We start from the raw sequence: 24,574 nt of genomic DNA on the forward strand, positions 1-24,574 counted from the left end.
CAGAAGCCACAGGATCCGGGTTCAAAAGAGGTGCAAAATGCGGTTGATGCAGCACAACAAAAGAAGGTCCCACGCTGCCTGAGAACAACTCAAAGAGTTGAGCGTCGCAGGGTAGAGTGCTGGGGACCTGGGCCAGGCTGTGCACAAAGGTATTTTGCAAAGAGTGCACAGAGGCCACAGGAGGTGAGGAAGACGCAGTACACAGGGGTACCGTCGCTCTCAGGGAAGGCAAGGTCTTACTCCTCAAAATTGTGTCAGCAGGACCTCAGGACAGTCTATGTATATGATGTCCACCCTCTGTGTCCTTAGGAGCACGCTTGCCGCTGTGAGAGGAGTCCCAGGGTACCGGTCATCATCTTTGAAGGTGCCTGCTCTCCCTGTCTTCAGGTCCTTCTGGTGCAGGATGAAGACAGGGAGACCCCAGAGCGTGCACACCATGGAAACTGTTGCAGTTGCTGACTTGGAGCTGAGGTTGCTGAAGAAAAGTTTCTCTTGTAGAAACTTTGTTGCAGTTACAGTGTTTCTTGGAGCAGGCTGCGGTTGATCCGAGGTCAGAAGAGTCTGAAGTTGTTGCAGAGGATTCCTGAAAGAAACTTGCAAGCAGAATCTACAGAGAACCCAAAGAAGAGACCCTAAATAGCCCTGACAGGGGGATTGGCTACCTTATCAGGTGGGGTCTCTGATGTCACCTGTTGGCACTGGCCACTCAAGGCTCTTCAGAGTGCCCCCACACCTTGCAAAGCAAGATGGCTGAAGTCTGGGACACACTGGAGGAACTCTGGGCACCAACCCTGGGGTGGTGATGGACAGGGGAGTGGTCACTCCCCTTTTCTTCGTCCAATTTCCCACCAGAGCATGGGAGAAGGGGTCCCTGAACTGGTGTAGACTGGTTTGTGCAAGGAGGGCACCATCTGTGCCCTTCAAAGCATTTCCAGAGGCTGGGGGAGGCTACCCCTCCTCAGCCTGTAACACCTATTTCCAAAGGGAGAGGGTGTAACACCCTGCTCTCAGACAAAATGCTTTGTTCTGCCTTCCTGGGAATAGGCTTCTCAGACCCCAGGAGGGAAGAACCCTGTCTGTGAGGTGGCAGCAGCTGTAGCTGCAGTGCAAGCTTCAGAGGGCTGGTTTACCAGTACTGGGGTCCATGGTGGAGCCCCCAGGATGCATGGAATTGGCTCCCCAATACCAGATATGGAATGGGGGGACAATTCCATGATCTAAGACATGTTACATGGCCATATTCGGAGTTACCATTGTGAAGCTACATATAGGTATTGACCTATATGTAGTGCATGTGTGTAATGGTGTCCCCGTACTCACAAAGTCCGGGGAAATGGCCCTGAACTATGTGGGGTACCTTTTGCTAGTGCAAGAGTGCCCTCATATTTAGTAACTTTGCACCTAACCTTCAGCAAGTGAAGGTTAGACATATCGATGACTTAGAAGTTACTTAAGTGCAGTGAAAATGGCTGTGAAAGAGCGTGTGCACTATTTCACACAGGCTGCAGTGGCAGTCCTGCGTAAGGGTTTGTCTGAGCTCCCTTTGGATGGCAAAAGAAATGCTGCAGCCCATATGGATCTTCTGGAACCCCAATGCCCTGGGTACCTAGGTACCATATACTAGGGACTTTTAAGGGGGGGTCCAGTGTGCCAATTGAAATTGGTAAATGTAGTCACTGGCCTACAGTGACAAATTTAAAACCAGAGAGAGCATAAGCATTGAGGTTCTGATTAGCAGAGCCTCAGTGAAACAGTTAGGCACTACACAGGCATACACATTAGGCCACAAACTATGAGCACTGGGGTCCTGGCTAGCAGGATCCAAGTGAGAAAGGCAAAACACACTGACATATAGGTTTTTATCAATGAGAACTGGGGTCCTGGCTAGCAGGATCCCAGTGACACAGTAAAAACACACTGACACACACTCACAAACAGTCCAAAAGTGTGGGTAACCATGCTAGAAAGAGGCTACTTTCCTACAGGTACCGACTGCGCTGTTTTGAAAGAGCCATAGTTAGATGTTTTCCAAATTCGTGTTACTAAATTGTTTTGCATGAAGCCCAACATGCTGATGCTAATCTGATGTTAGCTAAGGATTCTCACTATTGAATTATGATAACAGGGACTAATGCTTGGTGAATTTCTCTGCTAAACTTTATGTACATAATTACATTGACACAGTTGCCTTTGCTACTGATTTGCACCATAACCTTAGAATGTGTTGTAGTTCAAGCTTTGATTAGATTATGTTTCTTCCGCCCCTTTGGACAGCCAGTATTGTTTCTATATGTGTTTCATCTGATTTTGGGATTAATCTACATGACTTTAGCATTGTTAATTTAGGGAAATAAATATTCTAACTTTCACTAAAAGGTGTGGTTAATCATGACTGAAAGTACATAGTGCATGACAATTACTGACTCCATTGATGTTATTGATTACTAGTGATTATTGTGTATTGATTATGTACTGGAGCTATGGTAATTGCCAGTCGAAAGGTTCATTGACCTATTCACGTCCCCTTGTGAGTTTACTTATTAAGGACAGACGCGGTAATACCTCTGTACAGTTAGACTTCAGAGGATCTTCCCCGTCTAATTTTTGACAGCGAACCGTCAAACCCCACGCTTGTATGCCTTGTTATGACTCATGTTGTGTTTTCCTTGCACCGGAGATTGCCAGTGTACGTGGTGGACAGAGAGGAGCGCTGCACCTTTAAATGTTTTCTGCAGGCCGAGCTGGTATCACGTGACTGCGCAGCTCCCACGGAGGAGCTGAGGGTTCAGTTCTGTGAGGAGGCTGGACTGCAGACCTGGTGCTGTACGAGCCGCGGTTACAGCCTTGAGGTTCCCAGGTAAACACGGGCTCCTGCCTCACGTCCTTGGCCTTTTAGACATTACGTGATCCTCGCTTTGTAGGCCAGGGAAGGGCAGTCCCAGAAGCCGGCAGCTAGCGCAGGGCGGGGGAGGGGGGTATTCTGGGTGGAGGGGTTCATGATATTACCATTGCACACTTGAATGACACTTTATTCCCTTTAGCAGCTTATTCCTAGAGCCCACCACTGCTTCTCATGAGAGCTAATAGGTTGCCGCAGATGCCTTCCTTGAAGAATTTCCCTTACCAGCATCCCACCCCGGGCTGTTATTTTTTTTTTTTCTCCAAACGTCGTCTCGAATGATTACGTTTTAGGTCTCTTCTGCACCATTGCTCTGATCTGCTTGTGACACCGTGGCGCCCACCTGTTGGCTGGCTTGGTGCCTCTGCGTGATTATCAGATGTCATCAGGAGCAAGCTCCATGCGCCAATTAATTACCGGCGTCCGGGGCATTAGTTTAGGTTGTTCAAAGTAAGCGAGTTAAAACTACAACTCCCAGCATGCATGATTGTTAAATGGAAGCTGCGGATTGGAATTGTCAGTGTGCACAGAATTTAGTGGGGAAGAACGGTTTGCCGGAATTACTTAATACTTTGGGGGTGGTAGGCAAATGTAAGGAACGAAAGGCGGTATACAAGATCAGTCTGTGCGTTGTACTGTGCTACAAACTACCTCTATTGCCTCTCGGGTATACGCTTTTTTATAACCTCTTTAATAGTTGTTATGTGGTGCATCCCTTGTAACATTTCCGGCTGATTACTGATGGTTTTTAAAACGGGTTTCTTTAGCCTTTTGTTGTTTGCTGTCCATTGGTTTGTGTTGTTGTTTTTAATTAACGAGTTTCATTTCCTTGTGCTTTTGGTTGTCGCTAGACATATTTGTAGCAAATAGGTGTCAAAAAATCACCACTGCTTTTTATATGTCTTTTGCTGTTTAGAGAGGTTAATTTCGACACCCTTAAAATGATGACAAGCAAAGTATGCACACGAGTCATATGAAAACCTAGCTTTATTGTCCATATTGCCATACAAATCCCAGATTGTCAAAGTACCCGGACCTTAGGTAAGTGAAGATGTGGAGAGAACGCGTCCTTTCTTAGAAAAGGTGTCGTTTATTATTCTAAGGTGTGAATGAAAAGGAGCGCAAAGATTGTATTAAGTTCCACGTGTGACCGATTTCTTTTTTTTTTAAATGCCTGTCACATGACTTGTTCTTTCCTTTCGGTGGGATAGTTCGGCCTGTTTATGGTGTTTTGCTCGGGTCAAGTGTTTTTGCCTCCGTACAGCCAGTGAGCGCGGGGCTTTTTCAAGTCTTAGATGATAATATGATAGGCGAATGAAATACGTGGCCATCAGCACCTGGTACCAAGTTCAAGTTAAAATAACTGGTTGGTCTTGAGCAACTTAGGTGAGAAGTGGGCTTCGTCCTGTCGTTTAGCAGGGACGCCCACAAAAGGGGTCCGTATTGAGCGAACTCTCTTCTTAACTAAAGCTGTTAGACCTGGTGGGCATCCGATACCTGATGACAACACTGCTCAGCTCCCCCTCCCAACAGGATGCACAATGGACTAGTGTAAGGAAATGCCTCCTTGGCATGGTTACCCCCTGACTTTTTGCCTTTGCTGATGCTATGTTTTGAATTGAAAGTGTGCTGAGGCCTGCTAACCAGGCCCCAGCACCAGTGTTCTTTCCCTAACCTGTACTTTTTGATTCCACAATTGGCACACCCTGGCCTCCAGATAAGTCCCTTGTAACTGGTACCTCTGGTACCAAGGGCCCTGATGCCAGGGAAGGTCTCTAAGGGCTGCAGCATGTATTATGCCACCCTAGAGACCCCTCACTCAGCACAGACACACTGCTTACCAGCTTGTGTGTGCTAGTGAGAACAAACTGAGTAAGTCGACATGGCACTCCCCTCAGGGTGCCATGCCAGCCTCTCACTGCCTATGCAGTATAGGTAAGACACCCCTCTAGCAGGCCTTACAGCCCTAAGGCAGGGTGCACTATACCATAGGTGAGGGCACCAGTGCATGAGCACTGTGCCCCTACAGTGTCTAAGCAAAACCTTAGACATTGTAAGTGCAGGGTAGCCATAAGAGTATATGGTCTGGGAGTCTGTCAAACACGAACTCCACAGCACCATAATGGCTACACTGAAAACTGGGAAGTTTGGTATCAAACTTCTCAGCACAATAAATGCACACTGATGCCAGTGTACATTTTATTGTAAAATACACCACAGAGGGCACCTTAGAGGTGCCCCCTGAAACTTAACCGACTATCTGTGTAGGCTGACTGGTTCCAGCAGCCTGCCACACTAGAGACATGTTGCTGGCCCCATGGGGAGAGTGCCTTTGTCACTCTGAGGCCAGTAACAAAGCCTGCACTGGGTGGAGATGCTAACACCTCCCCCAGGCAGGAGCTGTAACACCTGGCGGTGAGCCTCAAAGGCTCACCCCTTTGTCACAGCACCGCAGGACACTCCAGCTAGTGGAGTTGCCCGCCCCCTCCGGCCCCGGCCCCCACTTTTGGCGGCAAGGCCGGAGAAAATAATGAGAATAACAAGGAGGAGTCACTGGCCAGTCAGGACAGCCCCTAAGGTGTCCTGAGCTGAGGTGACTCTAACTTTTAGAAATCCTCCATCTTGCAGATGGAGGATTCCCCCAATAGGATTAGGGATGTGACCCCCTCCCCTTGGGAGGAGGCACAAAGAGGGTGTACCCACCCTCAGGGCTAGTAGCCATTGGCTACTAACCCCCCAGACCTAAACACGCCCTTAAATTTAGTATTTAAGGGCTTCCCTGAACCTAAAGATTTAGATTCCTGCAACTACAAGAAGAAGGACTGCCGAGCTGACAAACCCCTGCAGAGGAAGAACAGAAGACACCAACTGCCTTGGCCCCAGACTTACCGGCCTGTCTCCTGCCTTCCAAAGAAACCTGCTCCTGCGACGCTTTCCAAGGGACCAGCGACCTCTGAATCCTCTGAGGACTGCCCTGCTTCGAAAAAGACAAGAAACTCCCGAGGACAGCGGCACTGCTCCAAAAGAACTGCAACTTTGTTACAAGGAGCAGATTTAAAGACCCCTGCAACTCCCCGCAAGAAGCGTGAGACTTGCAACACTGCACCCGGCGACCCCGACTCGACTGGTGGAGAACAACCAACTCAGGGAGGACCCTCCGGCGACTCTACGACTGTGAGTAACCAAAGTTGTCCCCCCTGAGCCCCCACAGCGACACCTGCAGAGGGAATCCCCAGGCTCCCCCTGACCGCGACTGTCCGAACTCCATTTCGCGACGGCTGGAAAAGACCCTGCACCCGCAGCCCCCAGCCCCTAAAGAAACGGAACTTCTGTGCAGGAGTGACCCCCAGGAGGCCCTCTCCCTTGCCCAGGTGGTGGCTACCCCGAGGAGCCCCCCCCCCTTGCCTGCCTGCATCGCTGAAGACCCCTTGGTCTCCCATTGAAACCTGAAGGAAACCCGACGCGTGTTTGCACACTGCACCCGGCCGCCCCCGCGATGCTGAGGGTGTACTTTCTGTGTTACTTTGTGTCCCCCCCGGTGCCCTACAAAACCCCCCTAGTCTGCCCTCCGAAGACGCGGGTACTTACCTGCTGGCAGACTGGAACCGGGGCACCCCCTTCTCTCCATTATAGCCTATGTGTTTTGGGCACCTCTTTGACCTTTGCACCTGACCGGCCCTGAGCTGCTGGTGTGATAACTTTGGGGTTGCTCTGAACCCCCAACGGTGGGCTACCTTGGACCAAAAACTCAAACCTGTAAGTGACTTACTTACCTGTGAAAACTAACAATAACTTACCTCCCCCAGGAACTGTGAAAATTGCACTGTCCACTTTTAAAACAGCTTATTGTGTTTTATGTAAAAAGTATACATGCTAAAGTAATGATTCAAAGTTCCTAGAGTACTTACCTGCAATACCTTTCAAAAGAGCTATTACATGTAAAATTTGAACCTGTGGTTCTTAAAATAAACTAAGAAAATATATTTTCCTATAACAAAACCTATTGGCTGGATTTGTCTCTGAGTGTGTGTACCTCATTTATTGTCTATGTGTATGTACAACAAATGCTTAACACTACTCCTTGGATAAGCCTACTGCTCGACCACACTACCACAAAATAGAGCATTAGTATTATCTCTTTTTACCACTATTTTACCTCTAAGGGGAACCCTTGGACTCTGTGCATGCTATTCCTTACTTTGAAATAGCACATACAGAGCCAACTTCCTACAACTAGCTGCATAGGGTTGGTTGAGTGCTGCGCGAACCGGAAGAGCAAGCAGCCACCTACTCCGGTTGGTCACCTTGATATTAAGTGCTGGGTGTAACCTTGTGGCACCACTAAGCTGCTGTGCCGTCCACCTTGGGGCGCGGCCTAGCTCTTCACTCTCGCACGGTTGTTGCCGAGTTCAAAGTGGACAGTGCCAAGGCTGTAGATACAGTAGTATTTCAGCATAAACGATAACAGTAAAAGCAATAAAAATAGACTACTGAAATATATTCACAACGTAGAAATATTACAGCGAAGGATCATTAGCATCAACGTATGCAATATTAATCTCCGAAGGTATTCACACTGGTTAAAGTAGATGGCATCGCATTAGCTCTTCCTCGGAATAAGCCATGCAGACCATATCTATGGAGCTTCGGACGAGTATGGCAAAGCAAAAAACAACAAGTGATGGACGGAATGCTGAACATTGTCAAACATTCACCCCCAGTACAGTGATCTGGGCCTAAATCCATCGTTTTTTTTGCTGCCCATGCCATTCCAGTTTGGACCCAGCCATATGCAAATCAGTCTTGACCCTGTTCCCTGTTTCGGACGAGTATAACATATGAACGTCCGTCCTACAGGAAAACATTATTACTGCATCGGTGCATGATGGTCAATGAAAGCATTTAAAATAGCACCACAGGGTATTTGTGACGACCAGCCAGGCGCTTAAGGCGAAAAAACATGACGTGCATGTTTGTGTGTAGAATCTTCACGGATTGAACCTCAGGTTTTATTGAGTTAAGGGCAATTGTTGGATTTATACAAATATTGCGACACAGTCTTAATTTTAGCTACAGACGCGAATGAGTTTGGTCCAGATATGGGAAGACACATAGTAAAATTGTGATTTATACTCATCAGGGATCTTACCAAATAGATGCCTCACGCCAACAGCTAAGAAGGCCTTGCTAAAGTGAGCTGTCCCTTGAAAAATGTTTCGGCAACGTGATATACGAATATAATGATTCAATGTTTTAGAGAATTTTAGACAAAAGAACTACTTAAATATCCGAATACAAATGCAATGTTGAACCAAATGCTGAGTTTTTTAAGTGGCCTATTTTCTCGTATGATTACTGGAAGGGTATATATGTTAGTTTGAAAGGGCAGTAGCGCTAATTGTCTTTTCTGTTACACTCGTTCTGATTTCCTTAAACCTCTGAAAACCCTTTCCACTTTAAGTGATTGGGCTTTCAGAATGTGCAGCGAGGGTTTTCTTTGTGGACAAGTAAACGTGCCTAACACCTGAACCCAAGTCCGCGGAGCCAAAGCCTCAATAGAGTTTTTTTTTTTTCTTCACCGGTGTATTTGTTGTCAAAAGCCTTGTTAACTGGGGGAGCCAGGGAGGGGCCGGCTGCGCACCTCCAAGGCCATCTCACACAAAAGCAAGGGGGGGGGGCTGCAGATTATTCCCTTCCCAGTGACACATAAGGCAACGTGAAACTCACATTTATTGAATTTGGCATCTGTCGCTTTTACGGATCAGGTCTCAGAATCACAGAACATGCAGTGGAAGGTAAACAATTTAGCAAATATACATGTTTTTAACCATTTCCTATGTTTAATGTATTAATTTGCGGTGTGCCGGGTTGTCCTCGAATAGAGGGGCATTGTACCCTTGTCTCAGATGCAAAATGTGTTTTGTGTCTCCTTTAACATACCTTTTGTTTGTATGCAGAACATTCGAGGACTCATCTGAATAACAGCCATTCGTATACTACCCAAAGCATGTAAACCCCCCCTCCCCCAAGGAAAAGAAGATACTTGCATTTTAGCATGTGTGGAATTGTAATCTGATCAGCTTGCTGTGTGTGTGTTTCATTTAAATGCTAATGTCCCAAGGGAATGCAAAAGATTTACCCGGGAGGTGGGAGCGGGGGAGGGTGGAATTCGAATCGTGTCCCTTCTGTTTGTGTGAGAGCTGTGTCTATAGAACTAAACCTTGGATGCACTTAGGATGTGAAGCTTATTAAAGTGGTAAACCTGCCCTGTTTCCACCCGAGGTATAGTGAGAAGGCGAAGTGGCCAGTTATGGTAATCTGTGGTATATGATTCAAAATAAGTTTACCAAGTTAATTATTGGAGCTTTACATAATCCATACTTTGCTGTTGATGATGCATAATCTCCACTGAATATCGTCTTGACAATAATACATCTTTGAGTCTGGCAGATCTACCACACGTTGTGCACACCGACTGTGCATCGGATGAGCAGAGAGATCGGTGGGTGAATGGGGTTGCGTGGCGCAGTCTGTAGGAGGCGCCGTTAGCATATATTTCCGTGTGCTTGATTGGTCAGGGTTGGGCAGTAATGATGGAGCAGACAGCGGGCTCTTGAAAGGGTTGTGCGGACACGTGTTGTGTTTTTCAGCCGAGGTTCCTGGTGAAAAGCCACCGTCCAATTTGTTGCAGGGTGCTGGAGGAAGTTTTTTGTGTCCGAGGAGGTTTGAGCGACTTCACAAGGGTGTGATGATTGTCTTATCACTGTATGAAGTCCCAGATCTCGAACCTGCTGATACTTAACTGGAACTTTATGGCATAGTACGGGCACTTTTATGTCCTGCAAATGTGCAGCGCTTGCTCGTTTTGGATGTTTTGTTCTTCTGAAAATGTTGTCCTCTTTATATCATTAAGATAAATTGTTTTAGGAAAAAAAATAAACAACCATTAATTCGCAAGTTGGTAACCGTTGCTCCCTTTGTGTGACTGTTGTGACACTGCTTACTCGCTCCCGCTTGCATTTTACAGTACTGGCGAAATGTGCATGTTTTAGGCTAGTGAGAAAGGAAATGCACAGTGGTTCTCTCCTACTTTCTGGGGCGGTGTTAACGCTTATGGGGGATCTCCGCACTTCAAAGTGTCTTGGCAACCACAATCCTTATAGACAAGGGCAGGGGTACGAAAAGCATTAAAGGGGGAAAAAAAAAAAACGAATCATCTGAAATGGCTTAGCGCTGTGAGGCAAAACCGACCTTCTCTCCTTAAGCTCTGGAAAGCCCCACTCAGCACCATGGCCTACCTAACTAAACTTTCCCTTGAAACTTGAACTATGTCAGTGACCTTTCCCATGCTACCAGGCCCCATTTCATCCTCCTTACGTTCTAGTTCCCCTTTCGGCTAGCCAGTCTGAAAGTTGAGCATGAATTTGGCCATGATGGGCTGACAGATAAAGTTTTGTTTCTGAGCTGGTCGGGTGTGGAAGTCTCTGCTCGATATACTGGTGGTTGTTTGTTTGATCATGTATGTCTACGGCACGCGGAATAGGTGACATGTTCAGTATTTCCTGATAGCTTGCTGGAATGGGTTTCAGAGGTTTTTTAAAGACTGATAAATGATACTCCCTCAGTGCCCGTTATAGAACGGCGTGGACTCTGCACGGACTCAGAACATGCTAATGTAGTTTGGGGGTGCTTCAGTGCCACCGGGGATGACACAGCAGCACGGAGTCCTTTTTACGATTTATGAGCACTTTTGAGTTTACATTGGCGCCAGAACATGTGACATGCAGCATGTATGCCTAATCCACCACTAGTACAAGTCTCCTACCGCTGGGACTTTAGGGGCGGCGGAATTCCCATGGCATTTGGATTTTCATGTCATTTTTTTTCTTGTTTCTTTCCCTCTCATCTGCTCCACCACAAACGTGCCCCTCCCTCTTGCTTCACCACATCCCACAGGTCTGGAGGAAACCTGCATCTCTCCAACTTCCTGGACTGAGGAGCCTTCGTCGGTTATCTCCCGAAATTCCTAATTTTCACCCCAGAGGTCCATGGAAAGACTGTTGTGCCACCACCTCCACCGCCTTCCCCCACACAACGATGCGCCCTCCCCCGTAAATGATAGTATATAAATAGATAAATGCAAATACGACTGTCTCTCCTTGACCCCTGTGACCTCTCTCTCAAGTTCTGCTTGATGAACCAGTGATCCTTCCCCGCACCTGCCACTCAGGAGAGAGGGCCACTTGAGCCGCTGCTGTTGTGGCTTTGTGGTTTAGTGCTAACAGAGGGCGGGGCACATAGAAACTGCCTAAAACTACCTAATATTTAAAGAGCCGTATAATTAATTTAAAACTCGTTTTTCCATTAAAGACATGCAATGCCGGCTCCCTAAAACCTTTCTTAAATCCTCTGTTGTAATTTTTTAAACAAGCATCTCTGCGCGTGTCTAATGTTTCTTTCGGCATGCACTAAACATGTCACGTGTAGCGCTCATTATGTGGCTCCCATTTTTAATGGGATTGTTTAATGAAGGCCTGGTGATTCAATTTGCCTTAGTTCAATTTGTAATTTTTGGAGAGTAGGGGTATCTATCGTAAAAATATGTGATGTTGTTTCTCTGTACGCACTAATATATTTGTTATTTTGTTGTAATGTGAGGCTGGTCACTTCTCGTCATCTTGTGCCAAACGTAATGGCTGACCTGTGATCACAAAGTCCAAGTTGTGCCTTTTGGTTTTGACCTGCTCGGTTTCCTGAGGTGTGAACCTGGTGTTGACGGCACTTTTGTCCCCAAACAGCGCACCCTTTTGACTCTTTTCTTCCTCCCTTACAAAAACACAATCAGCCCTTTGCAGCACCGCAGGACACAGACTCGGAGGAGCCAGGTGGCCCTGCCCTTCGGGGGGGGGGGGGGGGGGAAATGGGAGCCCCGGTGCTTCTGGCAGCCGGGGGGCGGGGCAGGCCGTCGTAGCACTGCTGGAGTTCGGATGCCCAGCTCTTGATGAACGATGCAAAAAAAGTGCCGGGGGTGTGCTGGGATGATATGAAGTTGTGGTTCTGTGTGATTTTCTACACACTTCTTGCAGACGTATTGATCACATTTTGAGTTTCATCTGTGTTCTTCACCCTCAATCAAGGAGAGAGGCATAAATCGTCCAACAGTATTTTTTTTTTGGTAGATTGAGTCCCTCGCACTTGGCCCTGGGGTGGGGAAGAAAGCAGAGTGTGTATGGTTACTGGGCAGGGTCTGGCTGGCACGTGTGGCTCTGCATTCTCCCGGGGGGCTGCAGGCCAGGGTGTGCTTAAAGCAGGCGAAGCTGCCGCGATGACCCACCCATTAAAGCACACGCGCTCCATTATATTCGCGGCTTGCTGAAGTGAGCGCTGGTTTCAACACTTAACACCGCTGATTTCGTTTTCCGGTGCAACAGTGTCGTACGTGAGTTAACGTACGAGGCTGCAGGGACAGAACTGGTCTGTCTTCTATGTTTAGGCGCCTCATGACGCCACGACCAATCCGTAGCGAGGACGGTCGTGACGTCGGGGGGCGGCGCGGCGGAAAGGCAGAGGCGCGAACAAAGCGCGGTGTTGCGGCCGGCCGGCTCCTCGTGGGCCTTATTTCTTGTGGCAAGAATAAAAGATATTAACATGAAATCCGGCTCCCTTGCATCCTTCATACTTGCCACTACAAATGGCGACGAGGGTCACAGCTTCTACCAAGGCCCACGAGTGTAGCCCACCTTACCTGGTGTTTCGGGAGGCCAGTGGAAAGCGCTGATATCTCTTCACGTGAGACTACATGCAACCCCTAAGGCGCTGATGCTGCGATCTCCACACGATTGATTTTGACGACTCCTACCATTCTGCGCAGCCCAGTAGCCTCCCATAGTGGATGCTGCACCTGTATCACGCGGTCCTTCCAAGTGTGTCGCCCGCTTTCCGGCCATGTCGCAGACAGGTCATATCTGCATACCTCCTCTCTTCCTGGACTCTCCTGGTAAGCCATGCATGAAGTGGAAAGGATGGCTGCGCGCATTTGAGAACTATATTATCTCAATTGATGGTCAGGGGTATAGCCCCGAACGGAAAAAGTCTTTGTTATTCGGACTGTTGGGGAAGGCTGGACAAGAGGTTTTCGATAGCATGCCGGTTTATGTGAATCCCCATGGAGCCACAGCTCCGCTGAATGAGTACCAGGAGGCTGTACGGCGGCTTGAGTTGCAGTATGCGGAGGAGTGCAACATCATGGTGGGGCGCCATAAATTCGCACTGCGGAAACAAGAGGAAGGAGAGACTATCGAAGAGTATATTGCATGTCTACGTGTTCTAGCTCAAGATTGTGAATTTGCAGCGATGACTGATACGTACATTAGAGATCAGGTGGTGTTCTACTGCCATTCAAAGAAAGTGCAGGAACGTTTGCTTTCATGCAGGAATCCTTCACTGAAGGACGTAATAGCCATTGCAAAGGCAGTGGAACGCTCCATGGTATCTTCCAAGGAACTGGCGAACACTAGTCAGGCTTCAAATGTGTTCTATGTACAGGACAGCCGTAAACATGTGCCCAAGGCTTCAGACAGGGCGGCGAGTGATAGAAGGGGAGGCAGGAGGCAGCTCGTCTGTTTTAGATGTGGGTCAAAGGATCACTTAGCGGATAGCAGGGCCTGCCCTGCCGTGCACAAAAGCTGTTCTAAATGCAGGAAGTTGGGCCACTTTGCGGCAGTATGTAAAGCAAAAAAATATAATACGGGCATGAAAGTGAGCTCGGTAAGCGAGAGTGACACGGATGCGGATGCGGACATTGTGTTGTCCATTGATGGTGAGGACGGTAGAGTGAAGGGTCCCATTGGCTCCGTCATGATTGGTGTGATAAAATTGCCATTTACGGCTGATTCTGGTTCCCCCCTTACCCTGATCTCTGATAGGACATTTGATTCGAAATGGCAAGATGTACGACTGCATGAGACGGATGTGAGTCCAAAGGCCTTCGGGGAACACGACGTAGTGATGAAAGGTTACTTCTGGGACTCCCTCACCTTTCGAGGGCGCACTGTGAGAACAAAGATATATGTGGCTGAAAATGGGAGGAGCCTTGTGGGATGGAAGGACCTGGCGAAGCTAGGTGTGATGCTAGTCCCTGGGGCAGAAGATCCCATAGTTCTGAAAGATGATTTAGTGAGGGCCATACGAGATGCCCCTTGCCCAGGAGACAAAGACGCCTTGCGATCGTTCCTGGGACTCAGCGAATACTATTCCAAGTTCATGCAAGGATACGCAACCACTGTGGAGCCTCTAAGGAAACTGCTACGGAAGAACGAAAAATATACGTGGACACAGGAACAAAGCACTGCCTTCGAATCCGTCAAACAGGCAATCGCCGCGGCCCCAGTATTACGACCGTACAACAAGGACCTCCGGAATGTAATCACGGTTGACGCTAGTGCCAAGGGAATCGGTGCAGTGTTTTGCCAATTCCAAGGGAAGAAGGAGAACACTGTTGCATTTATATCGCGGTCATTGAGCGAAGCAGAGAAGCACTACAGCACCATCGAGCGGGAGACGCTCGCGTGCGTCTGGGCTGTGAAGAAACTGAGAAATTATTTGTGGGGCAGGGAGTTCGAATTAGTCACCGACCACAAACCCTTGATATACATGATGAACGGTGAAGGACGTGGCAATGGCAAAGCCAGCTCGAGGCTCCTACGTCTACTGTCTAAGTTGCAAGAATATCACTTCACCGTCAGACACATCAAAGGGGGTCTCAACTGCAGGGGGGATTGCCTATCTCGCATACCGATCCCGGATGAGGAGAATGATTCCCTGGACGACACGGAGTGCGTTGTGGCAATGGTTGACACAACAGCCATGTGCGAGGGATCCATATCAGAGGAAGAATGGTTGACGGCTCAGGAGAAGGACGTGACTATGCGGAGGGTGATGGACCACATGAAGGCTCATTGGCCCCCTATCCGGAACTTGCACGGGGCACTCAGAAGTTTCCAACAGATTAGTTCCGAACTCACCATCGAAGGCGGCTTTGTGAAGAGACACGAGCTGTTTGTACCTCCGGAAAGTTTAAGAGACAAGCTAATCAGGATTGCCCATAAGGGCCACCCAGGCAATACCGCTACAAAGAATCTCCTCAAGCAGTACTACTGGTGGCCAGGGATGTGCAGCGACGTCAGCAGATTCATTGATCGGTGTGGACCGTGCTTAAGGGCCGATAAGCACTGGAAGACGACAAAAGGAGAGTTGCAGCTGGTGGACATTCCTGCTGGCCCGTGGAACAAGGTTGCCATTGATTTTGCGGGTCCATTTACAATGCTACCTGACGAGTGTAGACATCTCATCGTCCTTACGGATTACTTCTCCAAATGGATTCACTACAAGTTCGTCAGGGAAGTTACCACTGAACGAGTGATCAAGGCATTGACGAAAATGTTTGCGATTGAGGGACAGCCGAAGATCATGGTGTCGGACAACGGCACCCAGCTAGTGTCCAGGCAGATGACGGATTTTCTGTCCAGGTTGGGGATTAAGCAGGAGAAGACCCCGCTGTACAGCCCGAAGAGCAATGGGCAGGTTGAGCGTATGAATAGATTCCTCAAAGAGGGCGTGCAACAGGCGATCGCTTCCAACATGAATGTGAAAGCGTTTCTGGCGAACAAGGTGCACACTTTCCACAACACGCCCAGTGAGGTTACTGGACACACTCCGTTTTATTTGATGAGAGGGAGAAGATGCATGAGTGAGCTTACCCCCAAATTCAATAAGTGGTATGACATGAACCGGGAAATTGAGGCAGAATCTGATGAGAGGTTGAGAGTCAAAGCAAGAATAGTGGCCAAACAGGAAAACAATAAGCGGTACGCTGACATGGCGAATAGAGCCAAAACTAAAAATATAGCGCAAGGGGATTGGGTATTGGTGAAGAAACCCAACAGGGTGATGAAGGGGGAGTCTGTGTTTCAAACCCCGGTGCGTGTGCAAGGAGTGACAAGAGGGGCAGTCTGTCTGGAAGGAGCGGGGTGGCGGAGCAAGGACGACATAGTTAGGCTCAAGGCTGGTCAAGAGAAAATCATCATGAAAGATGTCCGTGTGGATGGGGCCGAATGCACGGATGATGTTGATGAGTGGCAAACTCACGAAGCCAGGGATGTAGTCATTGATGAGGAGGAATGTGCGAATACGCCTTCCAGGGGAGTGCAGAGCGATGCGAGAAGGCATGGCGTGGCTTGACGGATGCCTCAGGACAGAATGGTTGCAGGCCCGAATCTGTGGAGAGCGACAGTCACAATGTAATGGTGTCAAGCCGAGAGGGTGCGTGCGCCGTCAAGGCGAATTCACTTCAGTATGTTACTCCGAGCAGGCCAATTAGGCGTATCCGAGCCCCCAAGAGGTTCGAAGATTTTGTTATGAGGTGAAGTTCCTTAAGTTTTCTTGTTCTGTTGAAAAGGGAGATGTCGTACGTGAGTTAACGTATGAGGCCGCAGGGACAGAACTGGTCTGTCTTCTATGTTTAGGCGCCTCATGACGCCACGACCAATCCGTAGCGAGGACGGTCGTGACGTCAGGGGGCGGCGCGGCGGAAAGGCAGAGGCGCGAACAAAGCGCGGTGTTTCGGCCGGCCGGCTCCTCGTGGGCCTTATTTCTTGTGGCAAGAATAAAAGATATTAACATGAAATCCGGCTCCCTTGCATCCTTCATACTTGCCACTACAAACAGTTTTGCTGGGTGACGCGTAAATGCGAGGACGTTCGCATAGCGCCTGGCAGGATGACATTTGACTAGCGCCCAGAGAGACGGCCCAGAGGTGGGCGCCTCTGCAAATTGGAGCGTCAAATCACTTGTATTAAATAGGAGAGTGAAGTATCTTACTTAATACGTACGAGCTGGGGAAGGGGATTCAGATACTGCGACGTGTAATCTATAATTACGAAGCATGACAGACGGCCCAGCTGGCCTCGGTGCTGGTAAATCAAATCAAGGAAGCACCGGCATAGCCTGTAGCCCCGGCTTCAACGAATCAGTCTTTAAGAAAGCCAAAGACTGGAACTGGTTGTTTGACGATCTGGTAACCAAAGACGCGCTGTTTGTCACATAAAAGCCGTCCTGAAACCTGTACTGGCGAAGGAGCAAAAGTGGCATAGAAAGGAGTTTTTTCCCCCCAGTACAGTGAACATAGAGGACTGAGTGTGACAGACAGCGCGATGATCGACTGTGCGTTTCAGATTTAAAAAAATAGTCCCTGGTGCAGGCCGGAATGATACGCCTGTAGCATGAAGTGAGAGCTAAACCCTATTCAGTTTATAATTAGAACAGTTACGCAGCTGCGTTATCCAACCACACCTAAACGACACCGAAAGTATTAGGGGACACTGGTAATGAAAGGGTAAAGCCGGAGCCCTATGGGACGTGTGAACAGCGGATACTACCTCCCCAGTCCTTCTCCGCCCTGACGTAGTGACCAGGGGGCGTTTGCTCCTGCAGAGAGTAAGGGGGTGCGCATGGTGACATAACTGGCCCCTTTGAAAGAACACTGGCTGGTATTAGAGCGGCCGTAGCTTCGGACACGACGCACACGCTTTGTTGTCACGACACCGAGCCCTTGTCAGCGAAAACGTGTGCCCTCTTGTGTGCAACAAGCCCCTCTAGTTTTGCCCAGTCTTGACTGGCTGCCCGTCCGCTCTCGCCATCGACCACAGCGCACCCAGGCGACAGACAGCGCTATAAGTTATTTAAGTCAGCCACGAACACATCGAACCCAAATGCTTTCCTGGGCCACTGTGTTTAGAAAAGGGTGATTTGTATTCTATAGGCGCGAGGAAGGGGGGGGAGGGGGGAGTATATTTCTAGCCTTGTTGTCTCTGGGTTATGGGAGAGAGCTTTCACAGCAGCCTGTGGAGAGAAAGAAGAAAACACACACAAGGAATTCATTTCCAGTGGCCTTACTTGTTGGTTTCGCTAAACTGCCAAAATGCCTACGTTTTGTGCAGACTGCAACTTAATTGCCCCTTGTTCCGATCTGTTAGTCACAGAAACACTTTCTTTCTCGAGTTGGGAGCTGAAATAGAACCGACGGCTATCTGCCTTGAGCTAGGCCGTTTCCTTTTGGACCCATTCTTTACAAGTCCTTATTTAAATAATGCCCCACGCTTCAGTGGCGACAATCACACTGTGGGTGAAATCGTCAGCGGGCTGGTTAAGTGCAACCCATGCGTGCGGACCTCTGGACTGGCTTCTTTTCTCAAAGCAAACGGTCATGAAGTCAAGAACAGCAGTATGCAATGGTGCGATTAGTTCCAAGAGGGCTAATGCACCAAGGTGCTCGTTTGACTAGCCTATATTTATGACAACCAAGACATGCCTTTATCTCCTGCTCTGGTCTCCCATTAAAGCAATCTAAATGCCAGTCGTAGCTTCATAATGCCATGAGCAGGCACTGGCAAAGCCAAAAGGTCTGCATGTACTGGCACATTAACCCCTTAGGTGGTGAGGCTTTTCTATCCTAGTGCAGAGCTCTTATGTTGATGGCTGAGCACTTAATAGCTTAAATGCTTTTCCTCAAAAGATGTCCATGGCAAATTTCCCCCCTTTTCCCCCACATCTTAGTGATTCTAAAGGTACCCAGTGTTTGAGGGTTCCCCTTGAGGGAACCCAGAAACTAGTCAACATATAGCAAACTTCTTTTTTTGCAGGAAAGATAGGAGCCCCCAGTGTAGAGCAAAAAAAAAAAAAAAAAAGCATGAGGCAAAAATGCGCTATGCTAAAATCACCATTTTCCCACCTTCTAGGAGCAAGCAGAATTATAAAAGAAAACCAACATTTTTACCACATTTTATGCATTTTTCTAACTTGGCCTGGGATTGGCTGTCATCCATGTACAATTGCCAAACCAACCCATTTCTGCAAACCTGACACACAAGTGTTGTCTACAAGGTGTTTGTATCCATGGTCCCCTGGAGATCTCAATTCTTGCCTAAAATCATGCTTTTTCCTCACATTTCCATGATAGAAAGTTCTGTAAACTTTGGAGATCTGTTAAATTCCTGCCACCTTTGCTGTATATACTGTCAGACTATGTACATAACCAGTAGAGTTCTCGCACACCATGTACATTTTGATGCTGTAACATGCTCTTTTGCTTAGTATGTACTGCCTAAACAGCAGTCACCCTTTGCACAAGGTCAAATACTTCTTGGCTGCTATAATCTTTCCAGGAGTATAAATCTCTGTAAACTTTGCAGACAAATGTTCTGCATTAGGCTGAATGTTGGACAACCTGTCATGTTCTCGTGGCCTTGAGGAATTGATGCAGAATTATAGTTAGAAAGCAGCATATGCTGAAAATTCTCTGTCTCTGCTCACGGCTGGTGCGAAGCTGGGTGTTGCCAAAAAAATGCAAGTTGACCAAAAGGACTATATAGTTGGTTTGTACCCTTTTACCATGTTGAGCTTGAGGCCGAGGAATGTTTCAGCTCTGCAAGTGAAGTGGGAGCCCAAAGGTGTGCCCTAGGGTTAGGTCCCAGAAGTCTTCCATGCTCCCTCAGAAACAGTTCAGCACACAGATTTATTTGATTGTCAATTTCCTTGAGGATGTCAAACCAAAAAAGCTAGACATGGTCAGTAGCCCAAAAATTACTATTGACTTTACATCTTGCATTTTTAGGGGATGGGGGGATTTGTAGATAAACTAAATTAGGATGCTGCCAAATGAGCCTGGTGCAGTACCTGCCAGCACTTTGGATTATGCCACCCTGTCACTGGCTCTCCATTGACCAGATAGTGCTTGCAAAGGGACAGCATGGCTGTTATGGGCATGTTCCTCAGAATCATTGGAAGTTAAGTCATCATCTGAAGGAACTCTGACAAAAATCACTTCCATGTTCTGCTTCCTCAGATGATGTGTCAGTATATGACCCTGCCTTAGAGCTGTGGTCCATTATTTGAGTTGGAGACTTGGAAGCAGTTGTCCAATGAGACACCATCTTTGTTTTCTATCCAAAACCTTCTGGCCTAGGTGTAATGCGGAGGTACTAATTGTGAACCAGAAGAATGCAGTGCAATGTTGTGAGAACATAGTGAAGTGTGATCACAGTAGCATCTTAAAAGGAAAAAAAAAACACCTGACTCAATGCTGCGATGTGAAGAACGTCTCCAAGGAAAATAAAAGAGAAAAAGAACAAATACTTCAAGCTGCAACACACATAGTAAGGCCAATGCATATATTTCCTTAATTGTCTCTGATGCAGTAGGAATTTCTTTACGGGACAACATGCTCCTTGTGAAAGAGCAGAATACTGGGGACTCACAATGAGTTAGCCGTGTGCACCACATGCTCATCTTATTCTGCCCACACAGCACAGGGCAGTGTGTCAGTCCACTTCAGCCAGTAAGCATTTATTGTGCCATTCGCATTTTACTTCTACCCAGAGCATAGCACTGCTCTTTATTTGAGGGCCACAAACAGTCTTCCTCTTGCTTCTACAGCACTCACAAATACTACCAGGAATGCTCAGCCTCTCCAAATCAAAGAAATCAACAGTTCAGTATGCAATAACACAAGAACAACAGAAAAGGATACGTGGGGGATAAGCGACACAGGAAGAACTGGGAATGTGGGCACAAAGAAGATATGAGGAGGAATGAACGGTACATAGTGCACAAAGGGGAAAATAAAGGAAGGACCAATAAACACAACAAATTGTGACCCAAATACAACATTACAGTCCTGGTTAATTTGACTGTTCAACTTTAATGAACACCTTACAATTATGGTAAAATAAAAAGGAAGAAGCATGACCTGACTCAAGTGTCTGGCAGTAAGCATTTGGAATGAATCAAGGAAAATGCTCTTGTCTTTGGGCCATTCTCTTAAGGTTCTGATCTCGACATTGAGTCAGATAGAACTTGGCTGGCTCCTTGTTAAAGTAAAAGGCTGTATTATTCGGGTAATCATTGGAGCTCTGGTACTTGGCAATCTTGGGTCTCTAGGGAGTTCCTTTCTGTACTGAAGAGAGTTGGAAGTCTGGATAAAGCCAAGATACGTTAATTAAGCTTGGATTGATCAGCATATTAAACTGACCTCCTATCCCATCTACTAGCTCTGGATCTATCAGCGTAGGAGCTGGATTGCTTTATTTGTGCACATTCATCAAATCAGGGTAGCCCCCACCTCCAATCTCCCAGTATATCCTGGGAGCATTCCTGTGGTTTCCAGGCCCTAGACTGAAGGGGGCACCTGCATATGGTATACAAAGTGCATTCCAGGTGGTTTCGGTAGAGGGAAGATACCCACATTAACTAAACAGTTACTCACGGGTGCTTGGGAGCAGAGTTTGCAAGGCAGCCTTGCTTCCTTGAATTGGAAGGTCAGCTCCTTAAGACTTTGTTTCTGTGGCTGTAGCTCTGCACTGTCTCTGGTGCAAGGCCTCTAGAGGATTTCAATGTGCTATGTATGGCTTCTCAGGTCACCTTCAATGAGACTGGGATGCCTTCTATTGAAAAAAGTCTTTGAGACAGACATGAGTATGACCACAGGCAGACCGTCAGTATAGGTCCCAGATCCACGCATGGAGGAGGGAATCAGCTTTGGTCTTGAAAATCAAAAGGGTCCTCCCAGAATTTGTTATTGTGTAGCTTTAAAGTCTCAATGTGTGGTTGTTAAACAAGCAGCTCACTGCCAAAGAGATTTGAATGTAGTATTCAGAGCAACAAGCAATAAGGATGTCTCTTTGCATGCTTTATCTGACAATAGAGGACAGTAAGCTACTGGGGCAAGAATTCCGTTCTGTATTCCAGATCCAAGTTATACATTTGAAAAACGCACCCATTTAAGAAGTTTCCTCATGTTGCTGCTGTTCACTTTTCAGATGTTCCTGTTACACTTTCTTGAAGAGGCTGCCTGAGCTGAGCAGTTTGTTGACTGCCACCAGACAGGGGAGCAAATAAGAAGAATGAGTGAGGAATGGACACAGGGCACACTTGACTAGAGAAGCATCCATTGCCCAGGAGTCATCATCGTAATCTGGCTCACAGCGGAAACCCATGGCATATGTGCCTTGTAGAGTAGGCTGCTATCTTCACTCCTGTACACATCTACCGTCTTACTACACACCGCCCTGATTTACATTGCACCTTGAAACACGTTCACTGTTTTAATTGTCAGTTTGCTGGGATCCTCTGGAGTCTCCAGGCTTCAGCTGCAAATTGTGAAGGGCCCAGATCATTTTTGGTAGTGTCTTCATCTTGTGGCAGGAACTACTTGACATAACGGTGATATTTATGGAGCATGTAGATTTTATCATAGCAGTAAAGGTCAGGTGATTTCTCTGCCACCAAGAGATGGTCCAAAAATAGAGGCTTGTGTTCTGGATCATCAAGTTGGCAACTGTGGCATAAAGTGGCAGAGCAGTCCACCTTGTAAATTGTTTTTTAAAATGTAGAGGTGCTGTATTCTGATGTAGGCTTTTTCCAAGCACTACAGACCCTGGAAGCCTTGTCAGGTCTGATGAGCTAGTTTAATAGCAGATGAATTGTTGGATGGTTGTTGTTGTGGTCATCTCTGTGAACAGCAGCAATGGAGTGTTTGTGCTTTTATGTTGAGTTTGTGCAATCAAAGTTTAGTATTAACCATTGCTAGGTATTTTCTTCCATTAATTCCTCTGTAGAGAGTGTTGTTCACATGAATGTGTGATGACACATCTCAAAGAATTGTGAAGCACAGCTCTTTAATTTTGCTAAACTCTTTGTGTCAATAGCTGTTTGAGATGTTCCTAAAGTCTTCTTAGCTAGAGCAAAAGAGAGATGAGAATAGTTTCAGTTTCTTGTGTTAATTCCTCCTTTTATCGAGCATCATGATCTGGCACCCATTGGTCACTAAGGAACAGTTATAAAAATATGAAAAGCTCAGGAGGTTCAAAGTCCATGTTGTCAGCTAGAGATAGACCACACATCCTGAGTGAGAGGGAAAGGGTTTTAAACCTCCCCATCCAGGTTTTAGTGCTGCTGGATTTTTATTTCCTGTAGATGGAGAAAAATCTTACATTTTGAAGTATAGCTACACTGTACCATCAAAAATGATAATCGCTGCCACCAGCTAGTAAGCCGCATTCCTTAGAAAGGCTTGTGAAGTATGGATAACCCACTGAGAACAGTAGGGTGGGACCACGTTTAGAGTTCCTCACACCCACTTCTCTGCAGCAGCATTCGGCTGTGCAGAGAGGCAGTAGAGTTATATGATGGTTATTTAGATCAGGGGTGATGGGTCATGCCATGCTCTTCTGGGACCAACAAGTAAAGAGACTGGGAATGATAAGACAGTTGCAGTTAACAACCGTGGACGTTAAGACATACATACTCATTTGTCTATGGGAGGCTGTCAGCAAATGTCTTGGGTCCACACCTGTGCCTTTAAAGATATTACGTTTTATTCATTTAATTATTTACTTAAGCTGCACAAACAGCAGTAGGGTGCTAAGTTTAGACCGTCATCTGAGCAGGAGTTAGTCGTGCTTGCAGGTGCAATTGTATGCATTGTGTGACCTCTTAGTAGTGTTGGCTGTGATCATCTTGCCCTATCCCATCTTAAGTCAGGAAACCTTTATAGAAGATTACGGAACATAACAAAAGAGGCACTGGCAAAGCCAATGGATCTGACCGGCATTTTGAGTTCCGACCCAAAGAATTTACAACTCCTCCTGAAGTGAAAAACATGCTCTTTAGATAAAGTGCATCTATGTCCTAAAGAATAATATGTCTTGATTCACTGTGCTTTTTGTATCTAAAAAGGTCTCTAATGCATTACAATGCATGCTCTCCATAAGAGGCAGAATGATAGACAAAAAAGCCAATACCATTAGGTGAGCAAGAAATAATTTCTGAGTGAAGTCAAAGCCAGCTGTCTAATTGTAGGTCTTGCCTACTAGACAGCAAAAGCTGCCTGTGAGCGAAAAGACTTATTGTTAGTGTACAGTGGCTTAGAGATTACCCATTGCTAAGCATTGGTTGGCTTTATTGTTGCTGTCTTCTGCTTGTTTCTTATGTGTCAGCTTGTGTAGGCTTTTCTTTTGTCTTTTTGTGTTTGGTTCTTTACCGGGTGCATGACCTTATTACTTGTGTCTGTCTTCTACTTACTTTTTGGGCACTACTTTCTTTGTTTAAACACTGCATGAAATTGCATGTGTTTTTCCTAGGTTTCTCTCTTGTGCCCTTCTCTCCCCCTGCCATGCTGTATGTTGCCCTCTCGCCTGTGCTTCTCCACTTCTGCTCTGTGTTGCACAGACTCTTGTGTGCTTTTCCACCGCATGCATTGCTTTCTTGCCTGTGTGCTTCTCCTACCCTCTTCCCTTGTACTTTTCTCCAATGGGCCATGTTGCCACCCCTTCATATTGCTTTGGCTTTTAGTGTTGTTTTTGCCTTCATGCCCTCTGTGTTGCTTTGTGCCCCTCCTGCCATTTGTGTTGCTTTCTGCCCTCTGTGTTGCTTTGTGCCCCTCCTGCCCTCTGTGTTGCTTTCTGCACCCCCTAGCCTCTGTTGCTTTCTGCACCCCCTAGCCTCTGTGTTGCTTTCTGCACCCCCTAGCCTCTGTGTTGCTTTCTCCCCTCCCCGCTGAGTTGCTTTCCGCACCTCCTGCTCTTTGTTTTGCTTTCTGCTCCTCCTGCCCTCTGTGTTCCT

General features: G+C 47.2%; 1 protein-coding gene across 3 annotated transcripts in view; it reads left to right on the plus strand.

Moving 5' to 3' along the window:
• The first annotated feature begins 2,759 nt into the window (after positions 1 to 2,759).
• GREB1L (GREB1 like retinoic acid receptor coactivator) overlaps positions 2,760 to 24,574 on the plus strand; it is a 444,116-nt gene continuing 422,301 nt past the window's right edge. The window contains exon 1 of one of the 3 annotated variants that reach the window (XM_069219992.1): positions 2,760 to 2,857. The gene's annotated coding sequence lies outside the window, so the exon portion shown is untranslated. The remainder of the gene's footprint in view (positions 2,858 to 24,574) is intronic. The other 2 variants (XM_069219998.1, XM_069219995.1) reach the window with 2 other exon arrangements.

This window comes from Pleurodeles waltl, chromosome 2_2, assembly GCF_031143425.1.
Source record: "Pleurodeles waltl isolate 20211129_DDA chromosome 2_2, aPleWal1.hap1.20221129, whole genome shotgun sequence".
In the NCBI taxonomy this organism is placed as follows: domain Eukaryota; kingdom Metazoa; phylum Chordata; class Amphibia; order Caudata; family Salamandridae; genus Pleurodeles; species Pleurodeles waltl.